Genomic DNA, 16,124 nt, shown 5'->3' with positions numbered 1-16,124 from the left:
AGTATTTTGGGTAAAACAATCGAGACGAGGGATACATCCCGTAGTGTATTATAGAAGAAAGATCCAGCTAACGAGTTAGAATAACGAACTATAGAAATTATGTAAATTCTAAAGTGTTGACAAATTTTAAAATGTCACGTTGAAGCAATGTAACTCGGAGGGAATTTCCCTCTTCCCTCATCGTTTGCCACATCAACAAATTATAAAACGTTAAGATTTAGCAAGTGGTACCTAAATTTACTATTTTACAATAATCTTGTCTAAATTTTGATATAAATAGTAGGAAATGTCTGGCACTTTGAGTAATGTTCTAAACTGATGATTCAACTGCTTTCTCGTATATATGGCAATCTATATTAGCATTTTGTTTATGGTCCGAAGTAGATAATTCCGGTCTCAAAAATATACCGGAATTATTTTGGTGAAATAACTGGCAAGGGATGTTTCATTTTGAACGGAATATTCCACGAATTTCAATTGAATTTTAGAGATTTCGTCGGACAGGCTATCCACACAATTTGGCGAAAAAATCCCTCACTTTTCCCTGAATTTCCATGACCAAAGTTCCAGATTTCCCTTACCACTGAATAATTTAAGAATACAGAAAAAAGAAAGAAACCCCAACCTCCGCTTTCCCTATAGCTGGCTTTGTTCTCTCTATACTTCTGTTTCTTTCTTTCTTCAATTTTCTTTAAACTAAAAGAATGTAAAGTTACAAACGAAAGTATGCAGTATACAGAGTACTTAAGACAAGAAAAAAAGTTATAATACCAATTACACAGCACTATAGTATTGCTTATAGCAATAAACAATTTATATATAATTTTACTGATCACAAACGAAATCATTATGTAACACACACCTTTTAAGTGTAACCCATTTAAAACTTTTTTTCGGTCTTTCTAACGAAGTCTTCTTCTCATTGATCTGAATATCCTCTTGTTGAATCCGCAATGTAGGACCCACCTATTCTCGTTACAGAATCATATATAATCCGTCAAGCCACCAGAGATTCTCTTTGTAACTTCTCAGCAGTGAGATTTTTGTTTATTGAAAAGCTACTTTGAACAAATGCATTTCCGTGAGAGAAGATAAAACACAGTTTCATAACAGACCAGGAAGTCCTTCTCATTTCCTTTAAAAAAAAATCAAGTCCAATACTATCTCTCTCCTTGGCTATGAAATCATTGAAGTGTTCCTTAAAACCTTCAGTCTGAGTTTTCACTGTGAGCTGGAGATACTGTTTCTTCGCGTTCTCAACAACTTCTCCAGATATTCTCTTGGTTCCATGCAATTCTTCTAGAACAGCGTCTAATCTTTTGAGTCTCAGGCTAGGGTATAAAATGATTTTAGGACCAAAGCATGATAATCCTCGAGCAAGATGCGATTTCAAAGAGCTTCTTTCTTTCACCTTCTCTATCGTACTCACAAGAAATTTCCGAAATTCACTTTTAAATTGCAACTTGTCCTTTTCACAGCGACGGGCTTTCTTTAATAACTTCCCAGTAGAAGTTGGTTAATTTAATCTCGTACTTTTAATTAGTCGGCGTTAAAAAGAACATGTTGAAAGAACCTTAAAACAAGACCCTCTCAATTTCAAAACCTGCCTTCTCACTACTAACAATGCATTTACCGCGATATTCTATACACGATACACTTTTAATAATGTGCTGGATATAAAAGCAAATATGCTAGGACGCAGTTAGACTGTTTCTTGAGAAAATTAGTTTCGTTTCAACAGTATTTCAGAGAACACTATCTCCGTCAATATCATCATCATTTTTGCATCCAGTAATCCAGTAGCAGCAAAGGAATTAACAGTTACTACTTCATAAATTCAATAATTGAACAATGGACCTAAATCGATTTTTCCCTGACTTTCCCTGACCAATGCGCTACTTCCCTGACTTTCAATGACTTCCCAGAATGTGGATACTCTGCCGGAAATTTTTAGTAATTTTAGTATTTTCATATATTTCACTTCATCTTTAGATATTTCACCGAAATAATTCCATCCATTTCACCTGACTTTCATATACTTTACTGAAACATTTTCAATAATTTCACCGGAATAATTTCATGAATTTCACCAAAAGTAAATATTTCGCCCAAGTTTTGTAGTAATTTTACCGGAATAATTATAAAGATTTAACCTGATTTTCTGGATATTTCACCGAAAATATTGTATTAATTTTACTTAACAATTTACAGAAACTTCGCCGGAAGAGCTCCGTAAATTCATTGGAACGTTGCACATCTGTTTTCCACAGATCTTTATTAACTAATAATTTCTACCTCAATCTGTGAGGAAGTTTCAAAAGTACTTATGACTATGAACATACACATAAACGGAATTCTTTATTTGGTGATATTCGTAGGTCTAATTAAACCTATGAAGATATACAACAAAAGTTTGTTTTAGCCCATTTTCAGCCACATAACTTGGAGACCTCCCTTCTACCTTAACAGTCATCATACTGTAGAAATCGTCAATGGCTCTGCTGTAAAATGGATTTCTTTTAAAACATTTTCTTATGAATTATTCTTATGAAACTACTAATCAAATTTGATGACTATTAATTTTCCAATGTAGATTTTCGCTACTTCAGTATTATTTAGGTAGCAGATCCGTGTAGCCCCTGCACTAGCTTCGTCAACACTATCGTCTATTGGTAGTACATGCACGGCTGAATATGCCATATGACACTCTCATATTAGCTGGTTCTGTGAACAGCGTATCATCCACATGGCAACATGATTGAAATTAAGAGCCTGAACGTAAATAAGGTACTTGAAAGGCATATTGTAGCAATGACAACAAACATAGCTTATAAATCATCTTGGTATCCTGAAGATGCTTACTGTGGGTCACCTTTCAAACGAAATAAGAATTGTCACATGCACAACAGTGGTTTAAAAATAAATTTCTTTATATGTCTTGTGTTTGGCTGAGAGTAATTCATAAGCATGAGAGTGTTTCAAACAGTAAGTGTTTAGTTTATTTATTTGCAGTACTAAGTGACACTCTCATCTGACGTATAGTTATTTTCTGCGTGGTTTGAGCCATTCCTATTGTGAAGAATGTATTGTCCCACTGAGTATTCGACACATCCTTCTCGAATATCCTGAATACTCAGGTCAGGAGGGTAACAGACTGCCAGCTACACTTGACAGTGTACTGGGAAATGATGTTGATTTTGTTCGGGATGTTCTGGCATTTGTGCACGCTTCGAAAAGCTCACGCTCTCTAAGATGTTTAGTACTTTAAAATTCCATTTATTCCCGCTACATTTTCATTTCACTTTTTGTTATTGTTCTCGTCATTTATTATTGACTGCACTTAAGCTTGCCTTGGACCATGCTCTCACCCTTTCATTACGTCGCACAGTGGGCCAGAATCAGAATCTGACTGGAAAAAAAGTAGTTTTGGCAACTACGTCTAATCTACATTCGAACAGCACAGTTGTGTTAAGCAAAAAATAAGGTTTCTTGCTGCGTATCAGTAAACACGGATAACAGCATATAGTGGCGGCAGCAGCACTTCAAAATTGATAGTTCATTATCTGTTTTATAGCGCGCTGAATTGGGGTAGTATGAACGTAAGGTTTGCGGTTTAATTGCGCATGTGAAAAGGCAACGAACGATCGCAAAATAAGCTATGAGTAAAGGTATGTATATGTACTTGCTGTTTGACTAAAGTTTTGATTGATTGGTTTACGTTGCTGTTCTGTAGAAGCATTTTTAGAGAGTCGAAGTATTCACGTATTGAAGAACTGCTATTGGAAATTGAAATTGAGATTTAAAAATGTACGTTCATGTCTGTATTGAGATCTTTCGTCGTGATGTAGTATGTAGTTTGATATATGATGTAGTTTGATGTAGTTTGATATATGTATTTCGAAATACAGTTGTGATCTACTGCCCGTTCTTGCCCGATTTTTATATTTATCGTCTTTTCAAAGTTAGGTGTAGCGAGCCGGATACGCTCTTCGTGACGTGAAGAACCTGTACGAGGTATTGCGTTCTAAACCATCACTTTATAATTATGATACGAACAGTTATGGAATGTAAATTCTTTCTGTGGATGTTCTTCGCAGTGTGAGAGTGACTTTAAGTGCCTGCAAGGAGTACGTTTGAGGAGGAAATTTCTGTAACAGAGTTTCACATCTTCCCATTCACCATTGTGAACACAAGTTTAGGGATATCATTTACTTCCTTTTCCTGAATTGGTACATCAGTAGGCTTTAAATTACGTATTTGCGTTTCCATTGAACATACCTCTTTTCTCGACAGTTCAGTTCTCTTTTCTGGTACAATAATTTAATTGGTCTACAAAATCTAGGCGACGATGGTTAGGGATTTTGCTACAAAATTGCTTTGTCAACCTCCCTATCTGATGTTGAATACAACTGTAAGGGAACGAAGGAGATAGCAAAAATATCTGAGCCACTAGTTCAATTTATCTTCTGTTTGAACTTTCTGCTTGTATACATTATGACAACTGCTTCCATCGCAACCCCACTCATACACTAATTTCATTATGTCTCCATCTTTGATGCACTGTTTAATATAATCTTCATTAAAATCACGATGCGCTCAATTGTCTGATTTACTATTGCTTGTAAATTATCTTCGGCTGACGTGTCAGTTACTATAATATTCTTTTCTCTGGGATAACGCTTTAATTTTGCTTCCCACACCACTTTATACGACGGATATATGTCACAATGTTCTGCCTTTGCACCTAGTCTCAAATTTGCATACTGTCTTTTTGTTAAGTTGTTATCTATAATAAGTGCCACGACTTCATCCGGAGAATAAGTGTTTAAGAGAATTTTGGCGAATGATAAGCCTTTTTGATTTTCGTTGCTCCCTTAGGTGTCGTTTGAGTGATTTCTCCTAATACAACCGCGGCATCTCTTTTTCCAGCAGCTCTCAATGAACATTGGGTAGCCAACACCAGTTTTTACTCAGAATGCTTTGTAACGAGTGGTTGTACAAGTTTTTTCTTCGACTTTGTTTCCGGATCTTCGAAGAGTTTACTAGGTCTGCCTAATTTGCTTGTCAAAGGCCTATGCTCTTGGCTTCAAGAGATCGTTTTGAAACCAGTAAATACTTTATCAGAGAACTTAATATGTCCTTCCAAGTTCCAACCAATCATTTTATTTGGATAAAAATTTATCAGTCATTCTATTACACAGCTTCCAACGCTTCTCAAAATCACTTTGAAGGCACTTAAAGTCACTCTCACACTGCGAAGAACATCCACAGAAAGAATTTACATTCCATAACTGTTCGTATCATAATTATAAAGTGATGGTTTAGAACGCAATACCTCGTACAGGTTCTTCACGTCACGAAGAGCGTATCTGGCTCGCTACACCTAACTTTGAAAAGACGATAAATATAAAAATCGGGCAAGAACGGGCAGTAGATCACAACTGTATTTCGAAATACATATATCAAACTACATCATGACGAAAGATCTCAATACAGACATGAACGTACATTTTTAAATCTCAATTTCAATTTCCAATAGCAGTTCTTCAATACGTGAATACTTCGACTCTCTAAAAATGCTTCTACAGAACAGCAACGTAAACCAATCAATCAAAACTTTAGTCAAACAGCAAGTACATATACATACCTTTACTCATAGCTTATTTTGCGATCGTTCGTTGCCTTTTCACATGCGCAATTAAACCGCAAACCTTACGTTCATACTACCCCAATTCAGCGCGCTATAAAACAGATAATGAACTATCAATTTTGAAGTGCTGCTGCCGCCACTATATGCTGTTATCCGTGTTTACTGATACGCAGCAAGAAACCTTATTTTTTACTTAACACAACTGTGCTGTTCGAATGTAGATTAGACGTAGTTGCCAAAACTACTTTTTTCCAGTCAGATTCTAATTCTGGCCCACTGTGCGTCGTGTGCTTGTTTCCACCGATTCTCAGAGCGTGGTTCTGAGTTTACAGAATGCCTTCAGTATGCACTCTCTCGTGCAGGACATTCTTGTGAGATGCCATCAATTGCAGCAACAGGGTTGTGTCGTCGTTGTCTGCTGGGTGCCGGGTAATGTCGGCATCCGGGGAAACGAACTTGCTGACACAGCTGCCAAAAAAGCCGCCTTGGCCGGGGTTGCACTGGAGCATAGCCTTCCTTGCTCCGACCTTAATTCGTATTTTCACCTATTGATGCGCTTTCACTGGCAAGCCGATTGGGACCAGGCCATTGAGAATAAATTACACGCAGTCAAACCACTCCTAGGAGAGTGGCGTACCTCCTCGTCCGCTCGTCGTCGAGATGAAGTGCTCCTGGCGCGTCTGCGTATCGGACACTCTCATCTGACGCATAGTTATTTATTGCGTGGATTGGACCGTCCTTATTGTGAGGAATGTATAGTCCCCCTGAGTATTCAGCACATTGTTGTGGTGTCCTGAATACTCAGATCTCAGAGAACGTTACGGACTGCCTTCTATTCTCACCCGTGCTTTGGGGGATGATAGTAATGTTGATGGCCGGGTGCTTGAGTTCATGCATGCTATTGGCGTTGCTCACGTTCTCTGAGCTGTTTTTAGTCTGTTGGCATTGTTTTATTGCTGCTAAATTTTTATATTTTCTCACATGTTTTAAGTTTACTTTTGTATATTGTTGTTGTTATTTTTTTTTATCTTATTTGTTCTTTTATCTTCCACTTTTGCTTTTTTCATTTTATTATTCATTTAGCAGCACTCTTGTTTCTTTGCACTGTCTTCATTTTAGCCTATAATTCATTTTTAACCTTGCAGTCCTTAGCAACGTGTTTGATCGTGACGGGGACATATAGCCTCGTTGCTGACGTCCCCATTAACCCCCATTCATTTATTATATATATTTATTCTTGTATGTCCCACTTTTTATTTTTATTCGAATTTGACTTTGTTATAACAATTTTGTTTTTTTGTAGTTCGTGTTTGAATGGTCACGTTAATAGAAAAGGGACACATAGCCTCGCTGCTGACGTCTCTATTGCCTTCTAATAATCAAATCTTTAACAAGCTCTGAAGTTTTTCACCGGCACGTTCAGTTACCGAAGATATTTTTATCGGTACTGCGTACGAGCCCAACCTTCCCGATGGCCTTAAGAAACATTCTCCCGGGTCGAGTTTGCGAACTTACAAACTTTCATATATGCTCTTCGTAACTGCTCTGGTAACTGCTAACGAAGGAAACAATGGTTTCAAAATAAAACGGCAGAACACTGCATCGGATTAGTTAAATAAGATGCAATGTGACTTAATCGCTTACTTCTTATTGTCTTCAATAGTAAGTGCAAGTTTCAGGAGTTTTTCAAAGTCAAATTCAGTAAAGCACCAAAAGAAAACAATTTTACAGTGGATAGGATTCGACGAATTCCAGAACCTGTAAACGGAAATAGAATAAACTAACCTTGAGATTCATGGTGTCCCAGAAGATGGTGAAAATCTTTATACGACCATGAACAATCTGGGCAAAGCATTGGGGGTAACGATAACAGAACAGGACTTAGATGTAGTGCATCGTATTCCAACTCGAAAAGAAGAATGCGAAAAGCCTATCATTGTACGTTTTGTTAGCAGATGGAAGAAAGAGGCGGTGCTAGCAGCGAGGAAATCCAAACCAAACTTAATAAGTACAGATATTGGCATTAAGAGGGCCCCAAAGAAGATATATATTAATGAACATCTTACAGCGTACAACAAGACTCTGCACAAGAAGGCAAGGGACCTCAGACCTGAGGTCAAATACGTGTGGGTGAAGGACTGCAAAGTGTACGTAAGACAACATGAAAATTCCCCAGCGGTGTGGATAAGGGATGATGATGATATTAAAAAGTTCCGCAATTGAAAACCATGTTAAGTAACCACGTTATAGTTTAAGGCAGTTTATGGATTACAGTTTAGATAACGATACTTCAACATTTAGAATAAACATAAGTGAAGACACTTTTGACAGTATAGATGATTATGTAAATATCCAGCTAAGCTTACATTCGAAAACAAAGAAATTTTCTATATTGTATATCAACGCGAGAAGTATAAGGAACAAATGGGATGAAATTGAATTGTTGTTGTTAAGAATACCTAAAATTGATGTTATCGTTATTGTCGAAACATGGTTATATTCTGGAGAAAGTGATTATTATAATATTCAGAATTATACAGGCTTTCATGTGAATCGAAATTGTAAAAGAGGGGGTGGAGTTGCTATTTATCTCCAAAACGATTGGACTGGTAGTATTGTAAAAACAATTAATAACATTCATAATATTCTTGCTATTCAACTCTGTTAAGGTTCCAAATTAATTACATTGGTAGGCGTTTATCATCCACACAGAAGTAATATTGAAAACCTTTTAGGAGACCTTGAAGAAATAACTCATTGTTTTAGTAACAGTATAATGTACATATTAGGTGATTTCAATGTTGATACATTAAAACCAAAAGAGAACGAAACTATATATTATAATTTGTTTATTAATTCAAATGGTTTATGTCAGGCTAATGTAAAATACTACAACGATGTGTGAAAAAGTTCGTGGTCGAAGTGAGAAGTTCCATGGTTATGCATTTGGTGGGATTGACAGGGTATTATGATTACGAGCTACTGTCACCGGGCAGAACGATAAATTCGGACCAATATTGTCGCTAAGTAGCGCGAGTGGAGCTGACAACATAAAAGATACGGCCTGTATTAGTCAACATAAAGGGTGTCATACACCACGTTGGCAACACCACATTGCATATATCTACAACGACCCTCAGATACTGCGAGAATTGGCCTCGCATAATTTAATTCATTTACTTCATAGCTTGTATTAAGCACCGTCACACTATCATTTATTTTGGTCTCCTTCTATAAGAACGGAATTATGTTATAGCTGTAAAATGGCAGAAAGGCATCGAACAAAATGGTACATGTGATTCGCAATGCTATTTTCAAATAATAGTAAACGTATTCTCAATTTCGACGTCCAATGACTCAATACTCTTTAGACAACCTGCTATAAATACAGGAATCAATATTTTATAGTCTGATTATGTTAAACTGGAACAAGTACACATTATAAATTACGTTTTCATGATACCGTAAGTGATATTTCTTAACCAGATAGCATTCTCTCCCAGATTAGTCCCTACCAAACAACTTCTTTTTTTTGGAGTGTCTTGCATTAGAGTCACTGTAATGAAGAATGTGGTTATGCTCTTTTTTTTTTTTTTTTTTTTTCGACTTAGCTGCATTTTCATAACAGAGGAAACCAAATCTTTACATCTTGTAGACAAAACTAACGCTATTGGTTTCGACAATTCAAGTACAAGTTTCACTTCTGCGAGGAAATAGGAAAAGAAGAAGAAATGGGAAATTTTAATAAATAATCAATTATTGTGACTATGAAGATAGGATGAGAAGTAAAGATTTTTCAAGTGCGCTTTTTCACAAGTAAGTTGCAATTATTGTAATGTTAGTTATCTCTTACAAATTCTTACAGAATTATTGTCTGAATTTAAAACGACGCACCGTATTTTTAACAAAGGATTGCAAAAAATACGTTTATAACACATATAGAGTATATTTTCAGAACTTACTATAAGACTAAACTAAATATCAAATCAAATACAGACCTCACTCACTACTCTCATTGGAAGGATCCACTGAATCAGTCATGTCATTTTAGGTTTTGCCAGGGAGTAGGGGGCGGGACAAAATTGTCCACCAACAATAATTGTCCACCAAGTGAATTAGCGAATATTCATGGCGAAAGCAGCATGCAAGGGAGTGGGTACAATTAACGCTTAATGAAAGTTCGTGATTTTGTTCAGTAGAGAAATTCTATATCATATGTCGCGAAAGTCAGATGTGTCCATATTTTTGGGCACGAAATTGTAGCAGAAAACCTAGTCTTGGATTCAGAAATATACGGTAACTTGTATAACAGACAGTGTTTGTATTCATGACACTTTCCAACAGTAATAAGATCAGTGTTAAATCTACATGTACTGACATCAGAAGATTATCGGAGAGACAGAAACAGGGGCGTCATTTAGGAATGGCAGAAAGGGCAATTGGCACCCTGGATTTGAGAATGAGGTGCTGTTTAATAAACTATATACGAAAATACTAATAAAAACCGTGAAACATATGTCGGTGGACAATCTTGCCCGCCTCCCTTCCAACTCGAGGGCAAAATCTGAAGTGACGGTGCTGAACAAAAAGACTTAAAAAATTATATATAAAGCAAAAGTACCTGTAACAGAAATGAAAACAATATATTTTGAAATATTTCATCATATTTAATTTTCAAACAATAGTATATGAAGTAAAAGAATTGATGTGTATCAGTCTAGCCTTGGTTCAATATGACATTTATAAACTTACTTCTTTCACAGAGATGAAGGTCCATTTAATCCATTGAGAAACTCCCATGGCAATCAAAAATTTGCTATCCTTGGTGCATCGTGTTGCTGTATCTTGCGAATTTAGATCCAATTTCTTCACTAACTCCATGAAGACACCTGAAATCAGAAATAAATATAATTCGAAGCTGTAGAAAAATAGGGAACACATATATTTGTTTTTCAAGCTATAAGTTGAGATGTATAACCCTCAGCTCAATATAATGCTTAATGGTGTTTTTCTTGTCAACTACCATTGCATTATCATTTTGGACATTTTAGACAAACAGTTTCCCGTTTTATAAACAATACTATGAGTTATACATCTGCATAAACTATTTTGCAAATTTCTTAAACTTTGTTTTTTAACTTTACATCTTTTAGTCCAGAGCAACCGTGTTAATCGTGACGGGGACATATAGCCTCGGTGCTGACGTCCCCATTAACCCCCATACATTCCTTCATTCATTCATTTGTTTTTTAATTCTCACCATTTTCATTTTGCACTATTTCACATCCGTGAAGCTGGCATAAAACTGTGGATTAAGATAATAATTAAGAACATATAAATAGAAGTCTCGAAAATATATTTAGGTATGTGGAAAGAGATTAATAATTTTACACAGTAAAGGATAATAAAAATATTGCATTATAATTATTATTATAAATTTGACCGCAAGTGTTATCAAAATCTTAAAAAAGTACATATTCTGTGAACACAAGAAGTGTGTTTTTCAGTTATAATGTGACTCGATCTAGGACTAGAATACATGGATATGAACAGCATCCATAATCGTACCAGAAGGGTGAGAGGCCCGAATGAGTCGAACGGGCGTCTAACTTAGTGAGCTGGTTGGATGCGATAGGTGTAAGAAGTTGATTTAGGAAACTTCAGTTCTTATAAAAAGCAAACTGAGTCATTTCGTTCGGTTGTTACAATGAAGTGGAAATGTCTCGGAACGTTCCCGAATACAAAAGCAAACAGGCTGAGCTTATATGTTGGCCTCCACAGACCGTCCAGGGTTTAAGTAGATTGTTCTATGGAATTGCACTCATCCATTGCCACGCTCACAATGTATCAGGATCTATTCACTATAAATGTTTGGAGCAAAATATGAAAAATTAGTTCTTATTGCTAAGTAGTCTAAGTCATATTAATCCGACAAACGTAGTGCAGCCTCCTTACATGGTATATAGAGTGACGTCTCTGGAACATGCAACAGTATAGAAACGTTATTATTTTTGAACTAATCTTGGAATGCGTCAGTTATATAGTAATTCCCGAAATTTTTAATACCAACTCCCATCTTCACTAAAACGCCAACAAGTTTATCACGTAACATGGTATAGATTGTTGCAGTACAGAAGAATCAAAATTAAAACGTTCCTTCTTATAATAAAAATATGTACAAATAACGTGATATTATCAGCAATAAAAGATGTACTCAAACAAACACATTCACAGAACCACTATTGTGAAACTTTTCTTGATATTCCAATCTTCCTCTTATGCACAAAGTGACACATTCAATATATTTTCTACTGCTAATTACTTACTCTGAAAATTAATACTTCATTCTTTCATTTCTCTCATGATACATTTTTTGGCATATTTTCAATACTGTTTTATACAAAACACTAACTGGAATTCCTACACAATAATTTCTCCATATGCTAGCTATGATTCTCTCAAATAAACAAATTTAAACTTAGTTGTTTGCTAATAAAATAAAGAAATAAAAGATAGCATAATAACAAACTAAACCCTCTTCAATCTATAGGTTAATTATTAGTGAGTTAAGGTAAGTTACAGCAACGAAATTATAAATATATCCGAAAATAAAGTTGTGTGAAAATGAAACCTACTATCCAGTCCGCAGACTTCAAAGTCTGAGTCCCAGATGACAGTTGATTATTGTTTCGTTTCTTGTCCAAATTACCTTCGTCAAGATTTAAACTAACATTTTTCAACCTTGTAAAAAAAAAAAAAAAAAAAAAAAAAAAAAAAAAAAAAAAAATCAAGGTATATTCTTTTAAAGATTGCCATCTTATAATAGACTGTATGGGAAACTTTTTCATGCGAACATACTGTCGGCATAATGTAAGATAATTTCATAATCTATGTTTTCCGGAACAAAAGGGGTATTGTTTTGTACTCTTGGCAAAATTGCCTTTTCCAAGCCTGTCAGTTTGCCCAGGTGAGGGCCCGGAAGAGCAGAAAAATAATATTCTAAATTGATGCTTCCAACCTTATCTTCTTGCTTTCATACTTGGGTGTTTCCGCTTTTATTAGTGGTATGGCATCTTCAGACAATGTAAAACCACGCTCCGGAATTCTATCATTCTATTTAAAAATTTCCGTAATTCCTGAATTTTCTTTTAAATTGGGTAACGTTGTTTCCCAAAGCTTGGAAATTTCGAGTTATTACCCGGATCCCAACAAAAGATCGGCTATTTATGAAATAAAATGCATTGCCAAGAGAGTTATATAGGCAAAAAAAAAAAAAAAGACGTCCGAGTAAAGGAGCATATTAAAGATACAAAAGCGGAAAGTCTGGTGCCAGGTTTAATGAAATGTTTAAAACAAACGCAACACAGTAGAAGATTTAAAAATTTTATTTGGAGCTAGAAATGAAGTAGAGAGACTGTCTTTTGTAAATTTATTTACTCATTAAAAAAAAAGAAAGAAAGAAAAGAAAAAATAAATTTAGACAAGGGATGGCTGAGTGAAGATTGGGAGGAGGTGATTACAACAGAATAATAATAAAAATAATTACCTGAGTTGGCAACCTTTTAACAAGAAACAAGAAAGGCGCACAAATTGATTCCGCCATATTTTAGTTTGCATCAACTTCATTTCAGTGTTTCCGTACAACACAGCTCTTCCCTTGGTAAGACCATTCCATTTTTATTCGTTTGTGTTTCTATTCTTTTTCTTCCTGATCTCCTTTTTCTCTGTGACTAAGACTTTACGGGAGAGTCGAAAGCTTGAAAGCTTAAAAAAAAAATCAGGAATTCCAGAAATTTATAAGTAGAATAAAATTTACGAATTATATTCACACTACCAAGCAATCACTTAAGCTTATATTATGTTTAAGAATAAGGATTGAGGAATTATGTATTTATTTATAAGTTGTGCTATGAAAAAGTTACGAGGCAATTACATCGGAACAATGAAAATAATCATCAAACACTTTACGTTAAATAAAGTTTAACTACTGCTAAATAACAATGACATTATATATATCATATCTGCAAGTGCTCTAGTTGCGAAAATTTGTCAGCAAAAGAACTGCTTTTCATTATCTACTTCTATGGAAATGGCTTATTTGCTGATTTCGGTGATCTATTGGCGGCCTAATGCTGGTCTATAAGCTGACTTGCGAAATTTGTGGTTTAAATGTGTAATAAGGCCTGCCAATCTCTGCATTCTTTACAATACAGTGATACACAGAAGATACAATTTTCTCATGTTGAACATGAATTAAACGTACTAGACATTTTTTTTTTCTTCACAAAATTAAACACAAATTTCAATCGTTTAAATATGCAAAATTTAATTATATTGCCAACACAAGCAAATATATATATATATAATATTTAACACCATGATAGAGAAGATGTAGACAAAGTTGAGTTGATTTTGAGTTTAATGTCCTATTCAACAGCGAGGCTATATGAGGCGTGAACCTACTAATTAACGTGGAATCCGAACCACATGAGCTCCCACCAGGAATTGAATCTCGGTCTTCCACGCCAAAGACGTGTACGCTAACCGCTTAGTCACGAAGAAGCTCTGAAGACAGAAACAACGTAAGTACCTCTTTTTTGGATAGTCTATACATCTATATAACTGCATGTACTGCACTGTGGAAGTACACTCGATGTTTTCTCAGAGCTTCTTCACGCCTAAGCGGTTAACGTACGCGCGTTTGGCGTGGAAGACCCAGGTTCGATTTCCAGCGGAAGCTGATATGGTTCGGATTCAACGTTAATCAGTAGGTTCCCTCTCACACAGCCTCACTGCTGAAAGGGACGACAAACTCAAAATCAACTCAACCCGAAGTTTTCTCATAAATGCACCAGTTATTCCATGTGAATGATTTATTTCACATATTAAGAAATTTTCAGTTCTGAAAAACCACTGCAGTGGAATTGTTAACACTCAACTACAATAACTACAGTGGGAAGGAAAATGAAAAGAAGTAGGTCAGTGGCTATGTTTAAATGTGGATCTCCACGTCCGCCTCATGGAACTAAGGAAATCAACCAGCGGTAAACGTCAAATCACATGATTGCCAAACAATGAGGCTAACCATTACCCTACGACCCTCTCTCATTTAACAACATAGTAAATTAAAGTATTTAAATCCAAGACATTGAAATTCGAAAAATCCAAAGCAAATATTTAATTTTCATGAACTCATAGCTGTATCAGGAGCATCGATGTAATGAAAATTTTTTGCACGGTTAATGTTTTAACTTCCCAATAGGAACATATCGAGTTCTTGTCCCTCGGTCAGTTATTTGGAAAAGTTTCATCTGCAAATTTGATTTTGAAAAGTTTAACACTAGTATTAAAAAACTAATAGTTAGGAAAAATAGGTACCACTTGTTGCCTTTTCTGAAATATTTCAATGGTGAACTTGAAGTGGATACTTCTATCTTCACGCGCCATAAAACATGTGTATATGATTATATATATATGCCTGTACTTGAGACACTCTTTTATTGATACAGCTGTATACGTTTCCCAACTCTATAAATATAAGAGCGTGCATTCAAGTGGGAAAAAAAGTAATATATATTCTATTGATTGAAGTAGGAGGTGTATATAGTTTCAGCAGCATGTGTAAAAGAAGCTATCTTGCTTATAACCGTCTCCCCTGCTTCCTGTCCATCAAGAAGATATGAAAAATACACATTTGTTATTACAATATGTAGGCAAAAAAAGTCCCGAAATTATATGGACCTGGGAGCTTTTATCATTCCCTTAATGAAGTTTTGTGTATGCCACTTCATGGTTTCGCGATAATAAAGCGTTCTGCTTCATCTGGTCTGACCTGCAAAGACCCAATATTTACATCCAGTTAAAAATCTATGAGGCTATTTGTTTATTTTTTATTATATGCTACCTAGGTATATTCATTGTTTTATTGCGGTGAAGAAAAGTTTCTTCTTTATATACATAGCTACGAGAGCGATCACTTTACTATGGTTAGAAATCTGGAAACTATTTTTTACTTCTCATGAAAAGGAATCAAGAACTACAATTGAGGAGTTGTGTTTCAAACAGGTACAAGTCCACCTAAAACAGGTTTTGGCAATATATATATATATATATATAAAAACTTCGAAAGTCATGATACGATTACATAAAACTACAATTTAGCAGGTTGTACAATATCGGAACAAGTATTTTTCCGGTTGGAATTGTGTAGTATTTGGTAGAGATGCAAACGAAAAATAATATCCAACTGAAAATTCAATTTTGAATTTTTTCCTACATGTACCCTTTTGCGTGGGACTTTGTAATTCGGAGTTTCGACGTGACATGTAACTATATTTAGTTCCAGATCAAAATTTATGCTTACAGAAACACAATTAACATTCTATGTTTCCTACGAAAACTCTATTTTGGTACCTGAAATATTGTCTTGTGAATTTTGCCACACTTTACACTCGCAGTAAAAAATAAACAGCAT

The sequence above is a fragment of the Thermobia domestica genome, chromosome 7, assembly GCF_964235325.1.
Source record: "Thermobia domestica chromosome 7, izTheDome1.hap1.1, whole genome shotgun sequence".
Classification (NCBI taxonomy): domain Eukaryota; kingdom Metazoa; phylum Arthropoda; class Insecta; order Zygentoma; family Lepismatidae; genus Thermobia; species Thermobia domestica.
This window is presented reverse-complemented; position numbering follows the sequence as displayed.